Here is an 18011-nt window from a genome sequence, read left to right on the forward strand (position 1 = left end):
CATTTGGATTTGTTCATGTGGGAATTTTCTATTCATATTATTTTCCATTATGTCTGTTGCATTGTTTATCATTTCTTATTAATTTGTAGGTGTTGTTTGCATGTTATTGATATTAACCCCTTATCTGACGTATCTTTGCAAATTTCCCCTATTCTAGCATTTGTTTTAATTTTATCAATTGTATGTCTTTCTATACCAAAATTTTTACATTTTTATGTATCAAATATATCCATCTTTTATCACTTAAGTTTCTTTTTTAAAGTTTTTTTTAAAAATTCCAGTTAGTTGGGGCACCTGGGTGGCTCAGTCAGTTAAGTGTCCAACTTCAGCTCAGGTCATGATCTTGCTGTTCGTGAGTTTGAGCCCTGTGTCAGGCTCTGTGCTGACAGCTCAGAGCCTGGAGCCTGCTTCAGATTTTGTGTCTCCCTCTCTCTCTGTTCCTTCACCACTCGTGTTTTGTCTCTCTCTCTCTCTCAAAAATAAATAGACATTAAAAAAATTAAATTCTAGTTAGTTGACATATAGTGTAATATTAGTTTCGGGTGTACAATATAGTGATTCAACACTCCATACATCACCCAGTGCTCATCATGACAAGTCCCCTCCTTAATCCCCATCACCTATTTCACCTGTTCTCCCTTCCACCTCCCTCTGGTAACCATCAATTTCACTTCTAAACTTCTTGTGTTGATGTAAACTACATAATGGTCTCTTTGATCCATAGCTTATACATATAGTCTCCTGAAATTTCTTCTGAAATTTTGTTTACTTTTGAGTATTTAATCTTTCTTGAATAAAATTACCTATTTAGTGTGAGGTAGATGTTCAAATTGAAATAATTTTTGCATCACTAGGTATCCTGATATGTAAATAAAATCATATCAGGGTTCATCATATCACATAAATGTTACATGTTTGATTTGCTCCACAGCCCATAGGGAAAAGAATCATCACATGCCTATTTGTCTAAATCCATTTCAATGAGATTCAATTCCCTCCATCAGGATTGTTGGGAAATCTAATCTCAGTCATCTTTCAGGGAACTCCTTTCACCCATTTAGGGTCATAAAAGAACTCTAGGGTTTATGATCAAGGATAAATGGGGATGAAGTCCCTGATGATCCAGCAGTTGGGTTTATATCTGAGCACTTGGTCCTCCTGCCCACATAATCTGTTTGTGTGTTGGCAACTCCCCTGGCAATGTCTAGCTCTTCTGTGCAAGCCTTGGCACTGATATTTTTAGTGAGAGCCCCACTTGGGGTGCTGAGTTTCTGGCCTGCTAGACATACACATCCAATACCACTAGAGCCCCCAGTAGCTCCAGGGCTTTAGGAACATGCAACATCCCCATCCTATTGTCTTCTAGAAACCAGTTCTCCCTCCTTTCTCTCCCAAAGTTTGAGTCCCTCTACCTTCTTATTTTCTAAGTATGCAGCCTTGATCCCGGTTTAAATTCTTTGGCTTGAAAATCTTTGGGCTTGAAAAACAATGTTAGCAGTGGGGGTAGTGAGGGGTGAGGGTGCAATGGGGTGGTGAAGGAAGTATAGAGTTAAAAAAAGAGTCTAGACTTCATAAACAAAGACTGGCCAATCATTCGCTGGATAAGAAATCTCACTCTTTAGATATTCATTAGCTCATCTTCCATCCACCAAGAATAACCAGTATGCTTCTTCTAAAACAGCAGAAGCTTAATGATATGATTGAGTTTTCCTATCCTGCTGCATTAAATTGTTGACAGTTCATATATTAGAGCATATACTTTATATATATATGATATATTTATATAAAACATAAAATCTATTATATATTATATATTAAAATAAATTATATATTTATATATATATATATACTTGAAGAAGATCTAAAAGATGTATGCCAAACAATGTAAACATGTTGTTATATCTTTATTGCGGCTATCTCTAAAAGTTGGGAATTATGAAAACTTCTATTTTTTTATTTCTATATCTTTTGAATTATTATTTTCATCTTTGCAGTTAGAAGAATAAATATGTTTAGGAAAATGTCACAAAATGTTAGAAAGGATGTTGGCAGCACATGAAAACCTAAACAACACTTACAAAATCTTTCCAGATATTTACCCTCAGAAACACCCTTTTCAGATACTTGGGGGAAGGGAGCTATGAGGATCGCACGGTGACAAGGGAGAAATGTCTTACATATTCACAAAAGCTGTTAGGTATAATGAAAAGATCCCTGGCCTATTTGGGTTTTCTTCCCAGCTTTGCTGTGAGAGAACTGTGTAATTTTGGTAAGCCTCAATCTCTCCAGATGCTTTCTTAAAACTAGACAATCTCCAAAGTCCCTTCAGCTCTGGAATTTTATAATAAATATGATTTAGAGAATTTTGGTTGGTAGCTGTTACTCTAGTTGCGAGTATCATAGTGTAACTGGCCATAAAACATCCAAATTAGCTTTCTTTGAAAGGGTAGATGTATCTGCCTGCCATTCATTTAGCCCTTCCTGATTTGCAATGACCACTGAACTGAATGCTTACCAGAGCTTTTGCCTGGAAAATGCCCCACTGACTAGAGAGCTGGGATTTTGCCCCCAGTATCATCAGGAGCAAAAAATAGACTGCCACCAGACCCAACAGCTGGGCTGGCTCCTTCTGGGCAGCCTGCCAGCACGTGAGCACAGGAACACACTCACTGGGCACTGGGATCTCCACAAACATGCTCGCTTCTGCTCACTTTCTCTCCTTAGGCCCTCAAGGCCTGAGCAGCTGTGCAACTCATGTCCTGGTCACTGGGAAAAGCCACCTTGGTTCCATGGGGATGGCTCTGAGACACTGCTCTCCAAAGCTAATTGCATTTCTGTAATAGATTTGTTCTCAGTTTCTACCTTTTAATAATCTCACTGAGCTCTGCTCTGGGCAGCACAAATGGGTTTTTAGTCTCCTATCTGACCTAATTGAGTAGTTCTTTCAACAAGGTGGAAGGAGGATCTATTTCCACCTTTCCAATACCAAGCCCAACCCACCTTGTTGTTTGCCTTTCTAGCTGAGGTTTCTCAAAAATAGCATTTTGGAGAACTAGACCGAGGATAGTAAAAGATAATGCTGCTTCTCTATAAGAGAATCAATATTCTTTTATCCCTACAGATGAAACTGCTATTGCACTGGGTGGTTTGGACTAGAAATCATAGGATTTCAGGTCAGGTAGGGTTTCAGTGTCACATTATCCAACTAAATTTCCATATACTCTATTGGTTCATGTTAAAGTATGAGTATATAACCTGCCCTAGTTCTTGCTGACCAATCCAGTTTATGAGTATAATCTTTTAATTTATTAATCAACAAGTATTTACTGAACAACTGTGCCTTACTTAATAGTGGATAACAAGATAGAATATAATGATTCCTGAGTAGCTTGTAGAGTTAGAAATGCTTAGAACCAAAATGACAAAAGATTCAGTCTCATTTGAACCCAGAAAAGAAACCAAACTCCTCATTTCTCCTGTGCTTTTGGTGAGTTATGTTGCATATCCAGGCAAACTGTTGTGTTCTTTTAGTCTTCTGTTATGAGAGCCATAGGAATGGGGGAACAAAGACTATGGGAATATGGGGCCCTGCATGCATTTCAGTTATGAAAATTAAATATTTAATTAAATTAATTAAATTAATTTATATAAATTAAATATCTATCTCAATATATAGAGAGAGCCATTTTAATTGTGACGGTGATCCCGTCATTTCACCTACTGAGGGTATGTTTGAGAGAATGTGACCTGGAAGACATGTGGTGACTTACACTGCATTGACTATTCATATGAAGAGAAATGTAACTTTGTTTTCTATCACTGAGTACAATTTAACTCTCAAGCCCTCATTTCTGATACAATGTAAACATGTTGTTATATCAAAATAACTCAGTCCCTTCTAGTTTAATACTTTGTCTCTTTGGGTATATATTTGGGCAACTGCATTCTTCTCCTTACCATCCTTCTGCCCTTCTGCTCAGGAGAGACCCAAGGTATAGGTCTCATCTGAGCACCATTCTCTGGTCTTTGCTGACCTTCGCTGAGATGTGACTTTTTCCTTCCTAGAGTCTGGGCATTGTGACAGCATCCCAGTGCTTATGGTTGCCAATCCAGACTCCAAATCCACTGTCTACACATTGCCCTTGACCCAATCCAGGCCACTTCTGGTCCAATGGCCCTTCTGGTGCATGTCTGTGCCCTCCCTAGAGAACTCAGGAACCCTCAGCTGGGGATGGGAGAGTGAGGCTATTTTCAGACCCATCCCCACAGAGACTTTGATGCATTGGATTCCTTTGATTCAATGTTTGGGAGCTACAGGGCCATTAGAATTATTAAAAGCAAATGTAATTCATCAGTTACTATTTCAAAATAGCCTACATATTGATCTGCTGTTCTCTCAATCTGTCCTAGTTTATCAGATGCTGAATGCAATTCTGGTGTTTTAAAGATACATTTTCATCAACAATATTGCCCCTAAATGCAAGTCAACCATTTAATTTAGTGCCTAACCAAAGCCAGAGGAAACATTGCCTGAGTTGGATTTAGTTAGACGTGGTGTGTGTTGGTTTCCAGCAAGGTGCCCTCCTACAGGAAATACCACTACTTTTGCTGACTCATGATTTTCACCTTACTCTGATTTTTATGAATGTTTTATAATATTTTGAACATGTGACACCATAGAATCTGTGGTGAATCATTTGATTGCTAAAACAGGGTGCAGTGCTAAGAGAGAACTAATGACAGCAACCAGTTGGTTCTTGCGCATTGCTAGAAGCAGAATTTCTCTGCTGGAGTGTTTAGAGACACCCATTTAAGAAGCCCAGAGGGATGTGGTCTTTACCTACTTGCTGGAGAGCAGGGGCTACCTGTCTTGTCCCTCCTCTGAATCCCTGGAATGTAGCATTGTACTTTGCACATTTTGGGTGCTCCATATATTTGTTGAATAATTAATAAACTTCCAAACAGTTTTATCTCAGTGGGACATAGAATATGCTGGTTATTGAAGTAAAATAGCTCAGTCTGAGAAAAGCTAGTGGAACTTCCAAGAGAGCTGTTCATCAGAGATACTGACTTAAAAAAAAAAAACAGGAAGTGGGGTATCTTGCTGGCTCAGTTGGTAGAGGATGTGACTCTTGATGTCTAGGTCATGAGTTCAAACCCCATGTTGGGTATAGAGATTGCTTAAAAAAACACCATTAAAAAAAAAGAGGGGTGCCTGGGTGGCTCAGTTGGTTAAGCATCTGACTGGCTCAGGGCATGATCTCACAGTTTGTGAGCCTGAGCTCTGCATCAGGCTCTCTGCTATTAGTGCAGAGCCCACTTGGGATCTTCTGTCCCTCTCTCTCTCTCTGCTGCTCCCCAACTTGCTTTCTTAAATAAACATTAAAAAAAAAGACATAAGGGGCGTCTGGGTGGTTCAGTGGGTTGAGCATCCAGCTTCAGCTCGGGTCATGGCCTCACAGTTTGTTAGTTTGGGCCCTGCATTGGGCTCTGTGCTAATAGCTCAGAGTCTGGAGCCTGCCTGCCAATTCTGTGTCTCCGGCTCTTGCTGCCCCTCCCCTCCTCACACTCTGTCTGTCTCTCTCTCAAAAATAAATAAACATTTAAAAAAAGAAGAAGACATAATACATCTTATACATACCCTGGATTAGAGTGCCTCTTTTGAATTTACAAGCCAGGCAAACTCCCATGATTCCTGACCTCTTGATTTTACATTAAAGAATTACAATTACGGGGTGCCTGAGTGGCTTAGTCAGTTGAGCATCCGACTTTGGCTCAGGTCGTGATCTCATGGCTCAAGGGTTCGAGCCCCATGTTGGGCTCTGTGCTGACAGCTCAGAGCCTGGAGCCTGCTTTGGATTTTGTGTCTCCCCCTATCTCTGCCCCTCCCCCACTCACTCTATGTCTCTCTCAAAAATAAATAAACATTAAAAAAAAAGAATTAACGTTTACTTCATACAGAATATTCTGTGGTGCCTAGAATTTCAGCCAACTCATCCCACAGAAATATAGACACAATTCTTACAGAAGGCCTCTGAGTAACCCCATATAGCTCAAGCTGTGAATGATTCTCCTTAGCTCTCATTCAAAGCCATATTCATGCTTATATGCTAGGTATCTTTTAAAGGCCTACTTACATGGTTGCTTGACCCACAAAAATTTGAGGGAGCAAACCTCAGAGCAATGGGGAAGGCTGCCAAGGTGAGCGCGCAGGCTTCTGGAGATGTGGCCACTGAAGGAAAAGGAAGTAAAACTAAGGCCCAGACATGGAACTGAAACCCTGCTTATAGTGGGCATTTTCCCTAATGCAGCTTTCTTTCCTTTGAGGTACCTTTCCTCTTCTCTCTATGGTTCGGGTGTCATCATTCCAAGTGTAATGTCTCCCAACCCCAACCGCTGCAGAGGTAAGCGCCCCACTCAAAACACAGAGAATCATGAACTGGCACCAGAAGCAAGACACTTCTGAACCTTCCTAGCATAGAAGGATGTAAATGTGGGGCTGCTGATAGCCCCATGGAGAGATTCTCATTTGGAGGGTCTTTATGACAAGCAGCCATGCAAGTTAGAAAGAAAAGGTGTTTTGATGTCATCAGGCCCAGGTGCAGTCCCAAGGCTCTCATTCCTGTTCACCAGCTGAAATGAAAACTGGGATTGCTGATGTTTTTCCCCAGGCTGTTTTCAGTAGCTTTTGACATTTACACCTAATAGCCCTCATCAGGCCCAGCACCTCTGGCTTCAGATAGCTGGGTAATCTGCCCACCCACCCTGCTTGCTTGTGCCCACCTCTCCCTGGCAGCACCTGCCTCTCCTCTGGCTTGACTCTTACAGCCATCTGGCTGCAGTCTGCTCTCCCTACCCCATGCCTGGAAGGACCTGCTCCCCCCACTCCTACCACCTCCTTCCTGCCCACTTAGATCACAGAATTCTCCCATGATTATTTCAGTCCACATTCATTTTTCACCTTCTCTAACTTCTTTTGCACTTTTTTCCTTCTCTCATAATTAGCAACTTGTTATATAGCGCCTCCTCCATCACTCCCCAACCTCTTATCCTGCTTTATTTTTCTTTATAACATTTAACATCCCTTGGGGTGCCTGTGTGGCTCAGTCGGTTAAGCATCCAACTTTGACTCAGGTCATGATCTCATGGTTCATGAGTTTGAGCCCTGCATTGGGCTGTGCACTGACAGTGCGGAGCCTGCCTGGGATTCTCTCTTTCTCCCTCTGCTCCTTCCCACCCCCTTCTCTCAAAATAAATAAACTTAAAAAAAACAAACAAACAAAAAAAACCTTTAACATCCCTTGACATATTACGCGTATACATGACACTTTTTTGTCTGCTTATTGAGTTTTTGCCCGCTAGAACATCAGCGACACAAGGGCACAAGCTTATCCTAGCCCCCTACCTGGAAAATGATAGATGCCGGATAAGTATTTGTGAAATGAATTAGTGCAGTGCTGCTCTCTGATTATAATTAGAACACATTTTAGAATTCCTCTTTGGAAATCCCTCACAATCGGTTTGTGCTGCTTTGATAGACATAACTCACTCAGCCTTATGTCTTATCTTAACTTTATCCCTCTGCTAATTGTAAACTTGAAAGCAGAGATCAGTTCTTACTCATCTTTGTATCCTTGCTACTCCTCATACATACAGTTCCTTCTCATCCTAGGCCCTATCAAGAGTCTGCAGAATTTCCTGGGTGTGTGGATTCTCTCCGACTAGTCTTCATATATGCTATGGACAGAGCTTTGTCTTGAAATTCTCCTACGTCCCTAAAGGCACCATGCACACAGAGAACTGTTCCGAAAAGCATCATGACTTGCTAGAATGGTCTGAGAGCACACACTGAAGCATCACATGCCATCCATGGCCCAGTGTGTTGCAGTGACTTCAGATACACAGAGAATCATTGGAGAAAATTGACTCATTTCTCTTCCTCCGCAGGACAAGGCCTGAGATGTCCTGAGGACTGGATACCTCAGAGAGTTTGGACTAAGCCACCAGAGTGCACATCCATTCCAGATTCATTTTCCTCCCATCTCCAACACCATAATACTAATAACCACCAGTTATTAGTGCTGCTGCTGGTGAGTACTCACCAAAATGCCAGGAATTGATTTACTGCTTTGCATACATTTTGTCAATTAATTCTTACTTGAGGCGTGGACTATCATTATCTTCCTTTTACACAAGTGGAAACTCAGGCACAGAGAGATTAAGCAACTTGCCCAGGGTCACACAGTGAGTAATTAGTGAGACTAGGGTTTGAACCCAGACTGACTTCTCCAGAGCCTCACTGTTAATCTCTTTGCTCTGTTGCTGACATGTTATCTAGTTAACACATTCAGTGACAAAGGCTCTAGCAGCCAGATTAGCTTCCTGTTTAATGACTAATCCATAAAGGTAATATTATATGAAAAGTTTAAAACAAAACAAAATGAAAAATCACAGCTTGTCGTTGAGTGGCTCTTTCGCTGTGGTGTGCAAGGAATAAAAAAGACTACCGTGCATTACCTGAACCCAACACTCTCATAGTCCAAACTTCCACAAGCCCAGGTCTATCGATGTTTGAAATCTGCTTCTCAGTTCTGCATCTGTGATTTTATAATGACTTCCACATGCATTAGCATTCCATTAATTGGCTACCATATAGGAACAGTTGTCTTATGAAGTGAGGGGATTTTTTTTTTTCTTTTCTTTTCCATTAAAACCACAGGCCTACAGAATGAAAATGCTCAATCTAATGAGTGCAACCTGGAAAGTAATTTCATGGGCTGTAGTACTTTGATGGTGATAATTCTTGGATGTCAAAAGGATAAGGACACAGTTTTCTGCTTCTAATTTTATTCTTAGAAAATGATGATATTGAGCTATCCATAGAGTGCCCCTGTAGATTAATTCCAGTTTTTCTTTTGTAGAGGAGATTTAAAGGAAGTCTTAATCTGCTTTATATTTAACTCTTATCTCCACACTGTGAATTAAAAATAGAAAGCTGGACTAGCTAGTCTCACCTCCACAGACTCTCAGAGGGCTGAAGTTAGCCCAGGGGAAGGATGGGCTGAGAGCTGCTCCAGCTCTCTCTGGTTTAGCACCCCTCACTGACTTTCCCAATGTCCCCTTCTTTCTAATTTTCAAGCCAAGAACCTCATACTAACATGTCTGAAATGAGCAGTCCTTATTCTATGATTCTTATGGCATTTAGCATTTTGATCAGGAAATTTTTTAAAGTACTATTTATTTAAGTAATCTCTACACCCCGTGTGGGGCTCAAATTCATGACCCTGAGATCAAGAGTTGCTCACTCTTCTAACTGAGCCAGCCAGGTGCCCCAATCAGGTACTTTTCATTTGTCATAAAAAATCCTTTCAGAATCTGCAGACTTGGAAATTGTCTGCATCCTTTAATTGTTTCTTCTTAATCCATACTTGAGGTGGGAAGAGAGGTAAAGAGTACTTTAGGGGGCACCTGGGTGACTCAGTCGGTTGGGCATCTGACTTCAGCTTAGGTCACGATCTTGCAGTTCATGAGTTCAAGCCCCGCATCAGGTTCAGTGCTGACAGCTCAGAGCCCGGAGCCTGCTTAGAATTCTTGTTTCACTCTCTCTCTTTTTGTCCTCCCCCACTCATGCTCTGTGTGTGTGTCTCTCTCTCAAAAATAAATAAACATTTATAAAAATTTTTAAAAAGAGTACTTTAAGTTTTTTTTTTCTTTTCAGCTGGTGAAAACTGCTCTGGAGTACTTCCCCCTCCATTCCCCCCGCCCCATTTTCCTTATCTTCTCTCCTACTCTTTGCCCTCCCTTTTCCCATCTCACTTTTCCAAATCCCCTTGTTCCTTCTCCTTGTCTCTCTTCCCTTGCCATATCACCATCTGAGGCAGCAGGAAAGGCAAGAGGAGTTTAGGAGGTTGGGGGAGCAGGTGTCAGGGCAGTTCCTTCTTTCCTACCTGTCCAGCTCCTTCCTGAGCTTCAGAAATACAGTTGAGGGTCGGGGTGCCTGGGTGGCTCAGTCGGTTGAGCATCCAACTTCAGCTCAGGTCAAGATCTCACCGTCTGTGAGTTTGAGCCCTGTGTCGGGCTCTGTGCTGACAGCATAGAGCCTGGAGCCTGCTTCAAATTCTATGTCTCCCTCTCTCTCTGCTCCTCTCCCACTCATTCTCTGTCTCTCTCTCCTTCAAAAATAAATTTTAAAAAAACATTTAAAAAATTTAAATTAAAAAAAAAAAAAGAAATACAGTTGAGGGTCACTGGTCCAAGAAGTAATCATGTAGTTAGTCAAGGTCAGAAAGGGTAGGAACCTCTACGATTCTGGGTTTCTGGCATTTTCAACCTGGCAAAGTTAGCAAGTCTGGTGAATTGTGGCTTGGAGAATTGTGGTAAGTGCAAGGAGAAAGCCAACAGCACAGTATGCAAGCAAAGCATCTCTGTACGTTATTCCTGCCCTCAATTCAAATATTCTCTCCCTCCAGCACTTTCTTCCTCCTGCATCTTACCCCAGGTGCATGTTTTCAATTCTAGAGTCTTAAACCAAAATACCAAAAGAGGCTATTTTATGCTTTGTTAATTGCAGAAAAGTACTGCTCTCAGGGGAAAAAGAGCCTTTATATCTTTTCTCTATTCCCTCCTCTTCACCGCCACGATTATAAGAACAGCAGTGAAAACCAGTTAGTGAGTTCCTGCTGTGTGCCTGACTGTGGGGGTACTGAATGTACATTCAGAGGAAACAGAGCCCCTCAAATTGTGGGGCCATCCAGCCCTTTGGACAGATACCAATGGGCTGCAGGACAGAGCTTTCCAAAAGGGGATTGTTTGGTAGAACACGACACTTAGTTGTGGAGACTGGTGTCTTGAAAAATAAAAAGAATGGAATGGAATGGAACAAAATTTAAAAAATATCAGAGGATATTGCATGTGGTAGGAGTAAGTATTATTTTGTGAAAATTTGGTTTTAGTTAAATACACACATCTCTACCTATCTAAAATGGAGAGTCTGGTAGTGCTTACTGAAACTCGGGGGCTCCTCCACACTTTCCAATCTCCCTTACTACCAGCAGTGTGACTGAGATCTGGCTGCACGAGTATGTCCAAAGGGAAAATGACACTTCCAGATATAGCACATAAACTCTCCCACCCAGGCTCCTCCACTCTTCCTTCCTTCCATATGCCAGCTGGATGACACCAGGGAACCTTGAAGCCACAAACTGTCAGAGCAACAGTGTGGAAGCAGCCTGGGTCCCTGAGTCATCATTTGGAAGAGTGCCACTCACCAGAGTCACCTGAGCAGGGATATCAGCTTTGGGCTTTATGTGAATGAAAAATAAACCTCTAGGGGCACCTGGGTAACTCAGTCAGTTGAGTGTCCAGCTCTTGATCTCAGCTCAGGCTGGTGAGTTCGAGCCTCACGTCAGCCTCTGTGTTGAGTGTTGAGCCTGCTTGGGATTCTCTCTCTCGCTCTCGCTCTTGCTCTTGCTCGCTCTCTCGCTCTCTCTCTTTCTTTCTCCCCTTGCCCTTGCCCCCCCTCAAAAATAAGTAAATAAACATAAAAAATAAAGAAAAATAAACTTCTAAAATATTAAGCCAGATTGTTTCACCTACCTTGTGCATGTGCACGTGTGGGGGGGGGGGGTGGTATTTGGCTTATGCTATAACATGTATTTCTTAATGTACATTTTAGTTAAAAACATTTCAGGGGGTGGGTTAAATGGGTGACACACATTAGGGAGGGTACTCTTTAGGATGAGCACTGGGTGTCATATGTAAGAGATGAATCATTGGGTTTTGCTCCTGAAACCAAGACTACACTGTATGTTAACTAACTTGAAAATAATAATAATAATAATAATAATAATAATAATAATAATAAAACATTTGAAAGCCATTACCCTAGACAGTGATTCAGATGTGGTCCTGGATCAACTGTATTTGAATCACTTAGGATGTTTATTATAAATGTGGATTTCTGGACCCTACTGAGATCTGCTGAGTAAGGATCTTGGGCTGGGGCCAGGGAATGTTTAACATGTTTAACAAACACCGCAGGTGAATCTTAACACTAAGTGTAAAAACAACTATTGCCCTGATATGGTAGAAACATACTTTCTTGGCAACTCTAGGGCTGGTTTAATCCACCAAGCTTTCTACCTATTTCCTTTGGTCACTGTCCAAAGTGTGAGTCTCTCCCTATTCCCCACTCTCTCTATATAATCTTATGACAATAATGCTCTATACTGATTCACATAATCCTTTTTTTTTAATTGTTAATGTTTATTTATTTTTAAGAGAGAGAGACAGAGTACAAACGGGGGAGGGGCAGAGAGAGAGAGGGAGACACAGAATCCGAAGCAGGCTTCAGGCTGTCAGCCCAGAGCCCGACATGGGGCTCGAACTCACAAACTGTGAGATCATGACCTGAGCCAAAGTCGGATGCTTAACCAACTGAGCCAGCCAGGTGCCCCTCACATAATCCTTTTCTAAGAACATCTCCCACTCCTCTCCTTCTTCCTAAACACTTTAACTGTCCTTTAAGAAGCTTATTGTGTAATTAACAAATACATCTATCCCTAAACCTTTTTTCTGAACATTCTTCTGGCTCTCCCCTGAGAATCTGTTTTGCTCCTCAGTGGAAGCTATTTCCCACATTTTATAGACTATCCTGAGGATTGGCAAGTAGGGCAAGTCTCTTCCTCAGTACTCACTGCCACTTCCCAACTGTGACTGCCTTGCTCTTTTGGATAGGCCTGTATGAATTAGTATGCCTTTGGTTGCAAGTAACAAAATATTCAACTACCAGAGCAATAAACAATAAGGACATTGATGATCTCACATTATACAAACTCAAAGGCTTGAGTGATACCTGGCTAATTCAGCAGCCCTTTTCATATTTCCACTCTATTTTCTCCAGCATGTTGAGGTTTATCCTAGGCTTGTTCCCTCATGATCATGAAATAGCTGCTGCAACTCCAGACATCACATCCCTCATAGCTATGTCAGTATTGTTGTCTTATAATGCTGTCACAAATTATCACAAACTTGGTGGCTTAAATGGAAATTTATTCTCTCACTGGTTAGAGACCAGAAGTCTAAAATCAGTATCACTAAGCTGAAATCAAGGTGTCAGCGGGGCCATACTCCCTCCACATGTTCTAGTAGAGGATCTGTTCCTTGCCTCTCCTAGCTCATGGTGGCTGCCAATATTTCTTGGCTTGTGGCTACATCACTTCAGTCTCTGCATCCATCTACATTGCCTTCCCCTCTCTGTGTCTTTCTTCTGTCTGAATCTAATTTCCTTCTGCCTTTCTCTTGTGAGAGACATTTAGGATACCTGTCATTGTATTTGGGACCCACCTAGATAATCCAGAGTAACGTCCCTATCTCATGATCCTGCAAAGACTCTGCAAAGACAACTGCAAAGACTCTTTTCCCATACAAGGTAACATAAATTCTAGGGATTAGCAACCTAGACTTTTATGAGGGCCATTATCCAGCTTATGTCTATGTCCAAAGGTAGAAAGAATAATTCTCATTTATAATTTCTTAACAAGGAGAAAATCTTTCCCAAGAGCTACCTGTCTTAGTCGGTTTGGGCTACTTAACAGAATACTCTATACTCTATATATACTCTATACTCTATACTCTATACTCTATACTCTATACTATATACTACATACTGGGTGGCTTAAACAACAAACACTTATTTTTCACAGTTCTGGAGGCTGTAAAATCCAAGATCAAGGCACTATAGACCTGATGTCTGGTGAAAGCACTCTTCTTGGTTTTCAGACTGCTGAATCTAGTTGTATCCTCACATAGCCAAGAGAAAATTTCTCTTGGACTTTTTTTATAAGGCACAAATCCCATTCATGAAGGTTCCTGCTTCATAATGTAACTATTTTCCAGAGACTTCACTTCCTAATACCATCACATTGTGGGGGGCAGATAGTATTTCCACATCTGAATTTTCAGGGGACATAATCTTTTAGTCCATAACACCCTCCACACCAACATATCGCCTCCTAGTTCTGTTTGCTGGGTGTTAGCTCATGACCTCTATGGGGGGAAGGAAGACTCTATCTGCAAAATAAAAATAAATAAATAAATAAATAAATAAATAAATAAATAAATAAAATAATAAATAAAAAGAGGGTGAGGGAAGACTCTTGGTTAGAAACCATCAATATCTGTCTCACGATTCCTGCCTTTAAGGCTCATGCCTTTAGAACACTCTCTGCCCTTCCATGATGTTATTCCCTTTTGGTTTTCTGCTCATTCCTCCTCAGGCATTGAAGACTTCAGCATCTGTCTCATTGTCTTTCTCTGTGGCCCATTTAACCGCTGACCATTCAGTTCTTTGAATTCCTCATGTTCCAGTAACCATCACCATTCCATCCTTGTTCTGTTCCCATAGCTCTACCCTGGACCTGGATATCACCTGCAACTGCTCCTTCTCCAAAATAACACCTACATTAAACTGTCCCTCTGACCACAGCCTCCCATCCTTCCAGCTTACTCACTTCACTCCTCTTCTCTCCTTTCTGCCTATCCAGCAGCCATTCTTGTCTTGAGTTTCCTCCTATCCAGAATATATTGCCCATATTTCTCAGTTACTGTGACCTGTGGTTATTCCATTAATGTTATTTAGCAAAACCCTAATCCTGGACCAATCCTACTATTTGCTTGTCTTTAATTCCTACCCCTTCACTCTCAGATAACTTTACTTCATATTTCACCGTTAAAATAGAAGACATCTGATAAAAATTCTTCAACTTCCCATTACACTTACTTGTCTATGTCCTGAGATGCTTAATCTTCCAGCCTTAAAGTGGAGTAGATCTCCTTCTAGTAGAGGGCAATCCATCTGTTTGATCACATGGAAATGTGACTAAGTTCTAGTCAACGAGATGTAAGTGGAATTGTAGTATAGAAGCATTTAGAAAGTATCATTGGGGCACCTGGGCAGTTCAGTCGGTTAAGCATCGAACTCTTGGTTTCAGTTCAGGTCATGATCTCACGGTTTCAGGAGTTCAAGCCCCACTTTGGGTTCTGTGCTGGCAGCACAGAGCCTGCTTGGGATTCTCTCTCTCCCAATCTCTCTCTGCCCCTCCCACTCATGTTGTTTCTGTTTCTCTCAAAATAAATAAATAAACTTAAAAAATTTTTAATTTAGAAAGCGTCATTAAAAGATAATGGGCACATGTTCCTTTGTCCTATTCTTCTAGTCCCTTCCTCCATCCAGATACCTGGAATGCGGATGTGATCACTGGAGTTCTTTCAGTTGTATCATAAGAATGATGCCCATGGGATGGCAGAGGAGTGAAATAGAACTATGTTTACTTCTTTAAATCACTCCAATTTATGACCCAAACAGGTGCAACTCTTCTTTCAGATTCTAAAATCCACACTCTTAGGATGTTCTTAAAATTTTGTTCTAAAATTACTTCATTTTAATTTTAAAAGAACTTCTCTTTCCCAACCTTGATAAATATTACCAAGTCTGCTTCCACTGACTTAACTCTGGTAGATTCCATGTCCCATTGTCCTTTCCCAATGTCTGGCTTTCCTCTCCATGATAGAGGTGAAGGGGACTAGGGGCAGGGGTAGGGTTGGGTATGGAAGAAAAGGTAGCCCCATTACCCATACATAATTCTAGTCAGCTTTTGGTAATATTTATATCATTCTCTCTTCCCTAATTTTCCCTCTCTCATTCTTCTCTTGTTGCTTTTGTTTCTATGCTCCTTTTACCTTATTTAGAAGTTGACTCAGAGCAGGAAAGATACTCAAACTATACATTAACATCATCAAGCTGTCATTCCTATCTCCCGTATTTTCTTTCTGCTTTCTTGTTTAGTGAAAATATTAAAGGTAAAAAGAGGACTTATCATTTGATAGCCTTCCACAGGGACATAGAAAACTTCCTCTTAAAGGAAAATACATTTGATGATTTGTCTCAAAGTCTGATCTGAACAGAGAAAAGGTTCTTGCAAAGGGTGGCCAAAAACAACGTATGAGTAGGTGATTTACCTCCACCAACCCCCACACGTGTCTTTCACTTTGCTGCCCAAGTGGCAACTCTGAGAGGCAGGCATGATTTGTTTATTCTCCTGCTTACAACCCCTCAGTGCCTCCTTTCCAACTTCACCTTTCACCTCTGGTCCTCCTCACACCCTGTGACACCAGTTACCCTGATTGCTTGCAGAAGCCTGGGCTGTTTCACCTCTCTGGGCTTCCTTTCTGTTGCTCTTTTCTGGCTGACCTCCCACCTCATCCTTTTAGCAAATATCCATTCCCCTTCAAAGCTCAACTCAAGATTATCTCCTTGTCTTTTGTGAGGCCACTTGTCCCCTTTCACCTCCTTTCTCCCAACTGAACTTTTCCTTCATTCTGTCCCCCTTAAAACAAGTATTTTAACATGTATCACACTTTATCACAAAATTATTTGACATGTTTGTATCCTTCTGTTTGACTATAAGCTCACCAAAAGGCAGGTACTCATGAACACTTTCATTTTGTAAAAGAATCGATTAACAACAAAATATAACATGAAAATCCCCCGTCACTTCTAATCCCTAAGTAACCCTCCCCTCCCCATCTTATTTGTATTTGAACCTCCATGCCTAGTTCAGCATCTGGCACACAGAAGCCCCCACAACTATGTTTTGAATAATGAATGAATGAATGACTATCCTTCCAAGGTTGTTCTTCTCAACCAGTGACGCATCTGATCATAAATCTGAGTTTAAATAACCATTCACAGCATGCGGCTTCCTCACTCCAAGGTAACATTGTATGTGCTCACTTGTGGTTTATTTTTGCTAATTCACTGTCTGAGTCTTCAGTCTCCTCCAGGTCCTGTTTACTTTGACTATTCAAAGCTCTGCTCCTCTGTTGGAGCAGTTTACATTGGGAGGAAGTTTTCTCTCTGCCTATGCAGTGTAAATTGGTTTCTAAACAATCTAAACAGTCTCCATTAATATTGTACTGTAGAACAAGGCAGGATAAAATATTCAAAGTAGCAAGAGTTACTTTTTAGGATGATTGAATATGATGAAGGAGCCAAGGACAAAGGGTAATTTATTCCAAAGGAAGTCAACACCTTTGCTTTGCACTAGCTCTTGCAGTTAAAAAATAGGGCTGGTAATTGGACTTGCTTTATGAAAATCTCATTAGCATTAGCATATAACTAAAATGCACAGCTCCATAGTTAATTGCAATCCTGCACTGCGGTTAACAACTACAGTGATGACATTTGCATATTGCACATAAAATTAAAAATGCATGTCAGATAGGTGCTCTTTCAGAAAAAAAAAAAATCCTTGAATAACATTGCATTCACTACAATAATCAGAAAGATTTTGAATTTGAATGGAAATTATATGTATAGTATGAGCTTTAGAAAGACAGAGGAGCCTGATCAAGGAGGAGGGGAAGCTAAATCTGCAACATCACATAGGCAAAACTCCAGCAGCTGGAATCTTCTTCAAGGGCAGAGACCTGTAATATGGAACAGTGTGTGATTTGTGTAAATACAACCCTTTCATCTGAAAGTCTCATTTCACCTTCCAGGCATCAGTCCTATCTTGGTGCTTTTCCTCTAGACTGCAAGTTTCTTGAGATCCTGGGCTTGATCTTTTTAAATCTTTGTATCCCACATTGCTTAGCATGTAGGAGGCACTCAGTTGTTGGAGTTGCAAACCAACTCAGGTCCTCTCTAATTGAATCCAGTAGACGCAAGAGGCTGTAGTGAAGTGGAGTGAAGTGGATGGATGTTCACTTTTATGCCCTGGAGTCGGTTACCTTGAACCAGTTACTTCAGTTTTCCTAAGCCTCCATTTCCTCCTCTATGTTTTCTGCCTTCTAAGGTTTTTGAGAAGATTCAGAAAGAGAATATATATATATATATATATATATATATATATATATATATATATATTAGCACAACACAGTGCCTGGCATATAACAAGTGCTACTATTATTGTTGCTGTTGTTTTGGGATTAAAGATCATGGGAAAATGAAG

The 18011-nt window shown here is 40.9% G+C and overlaps 1 long non-coding RNA gene across 1 annotated transcript in view; it reads left to right on the forward strand.

The window, feature by feature from the left end:
- The first annotated feature begins 7855 nt into the window (after positions 1–7855).
- The window catches only part of LOC144616033 (uncharacterized), a 57463-nt gene continuing 47307 nt past the window's right edge, over positions 7856–18011 (forward strand). The window contains exon 1 of the long non-coding RNA XR_013554891.1: positions 7856–8090. This is a non-coding gene — a long non-coding RNA (uncharacterized LOC144616033). The remainder of the gene's footprint in view (positions 8091–18011) is intronic.

This window comes from Panthera onca, chromosome B1, assembly GCF_046562875.1.
Source record: "Panthera onca isolate mPanOnc1 chromosome B1, mPanOnc1 haplotype 2, whole genome shotgun sequence".
In the NCBI taxonomy this organism is placed as follows: domain Eukaryota; kingdom Metazoa; phylum Chordata; class Mammalia; order Carnivora; family Felidae; genus Panthera; species Panthera onca.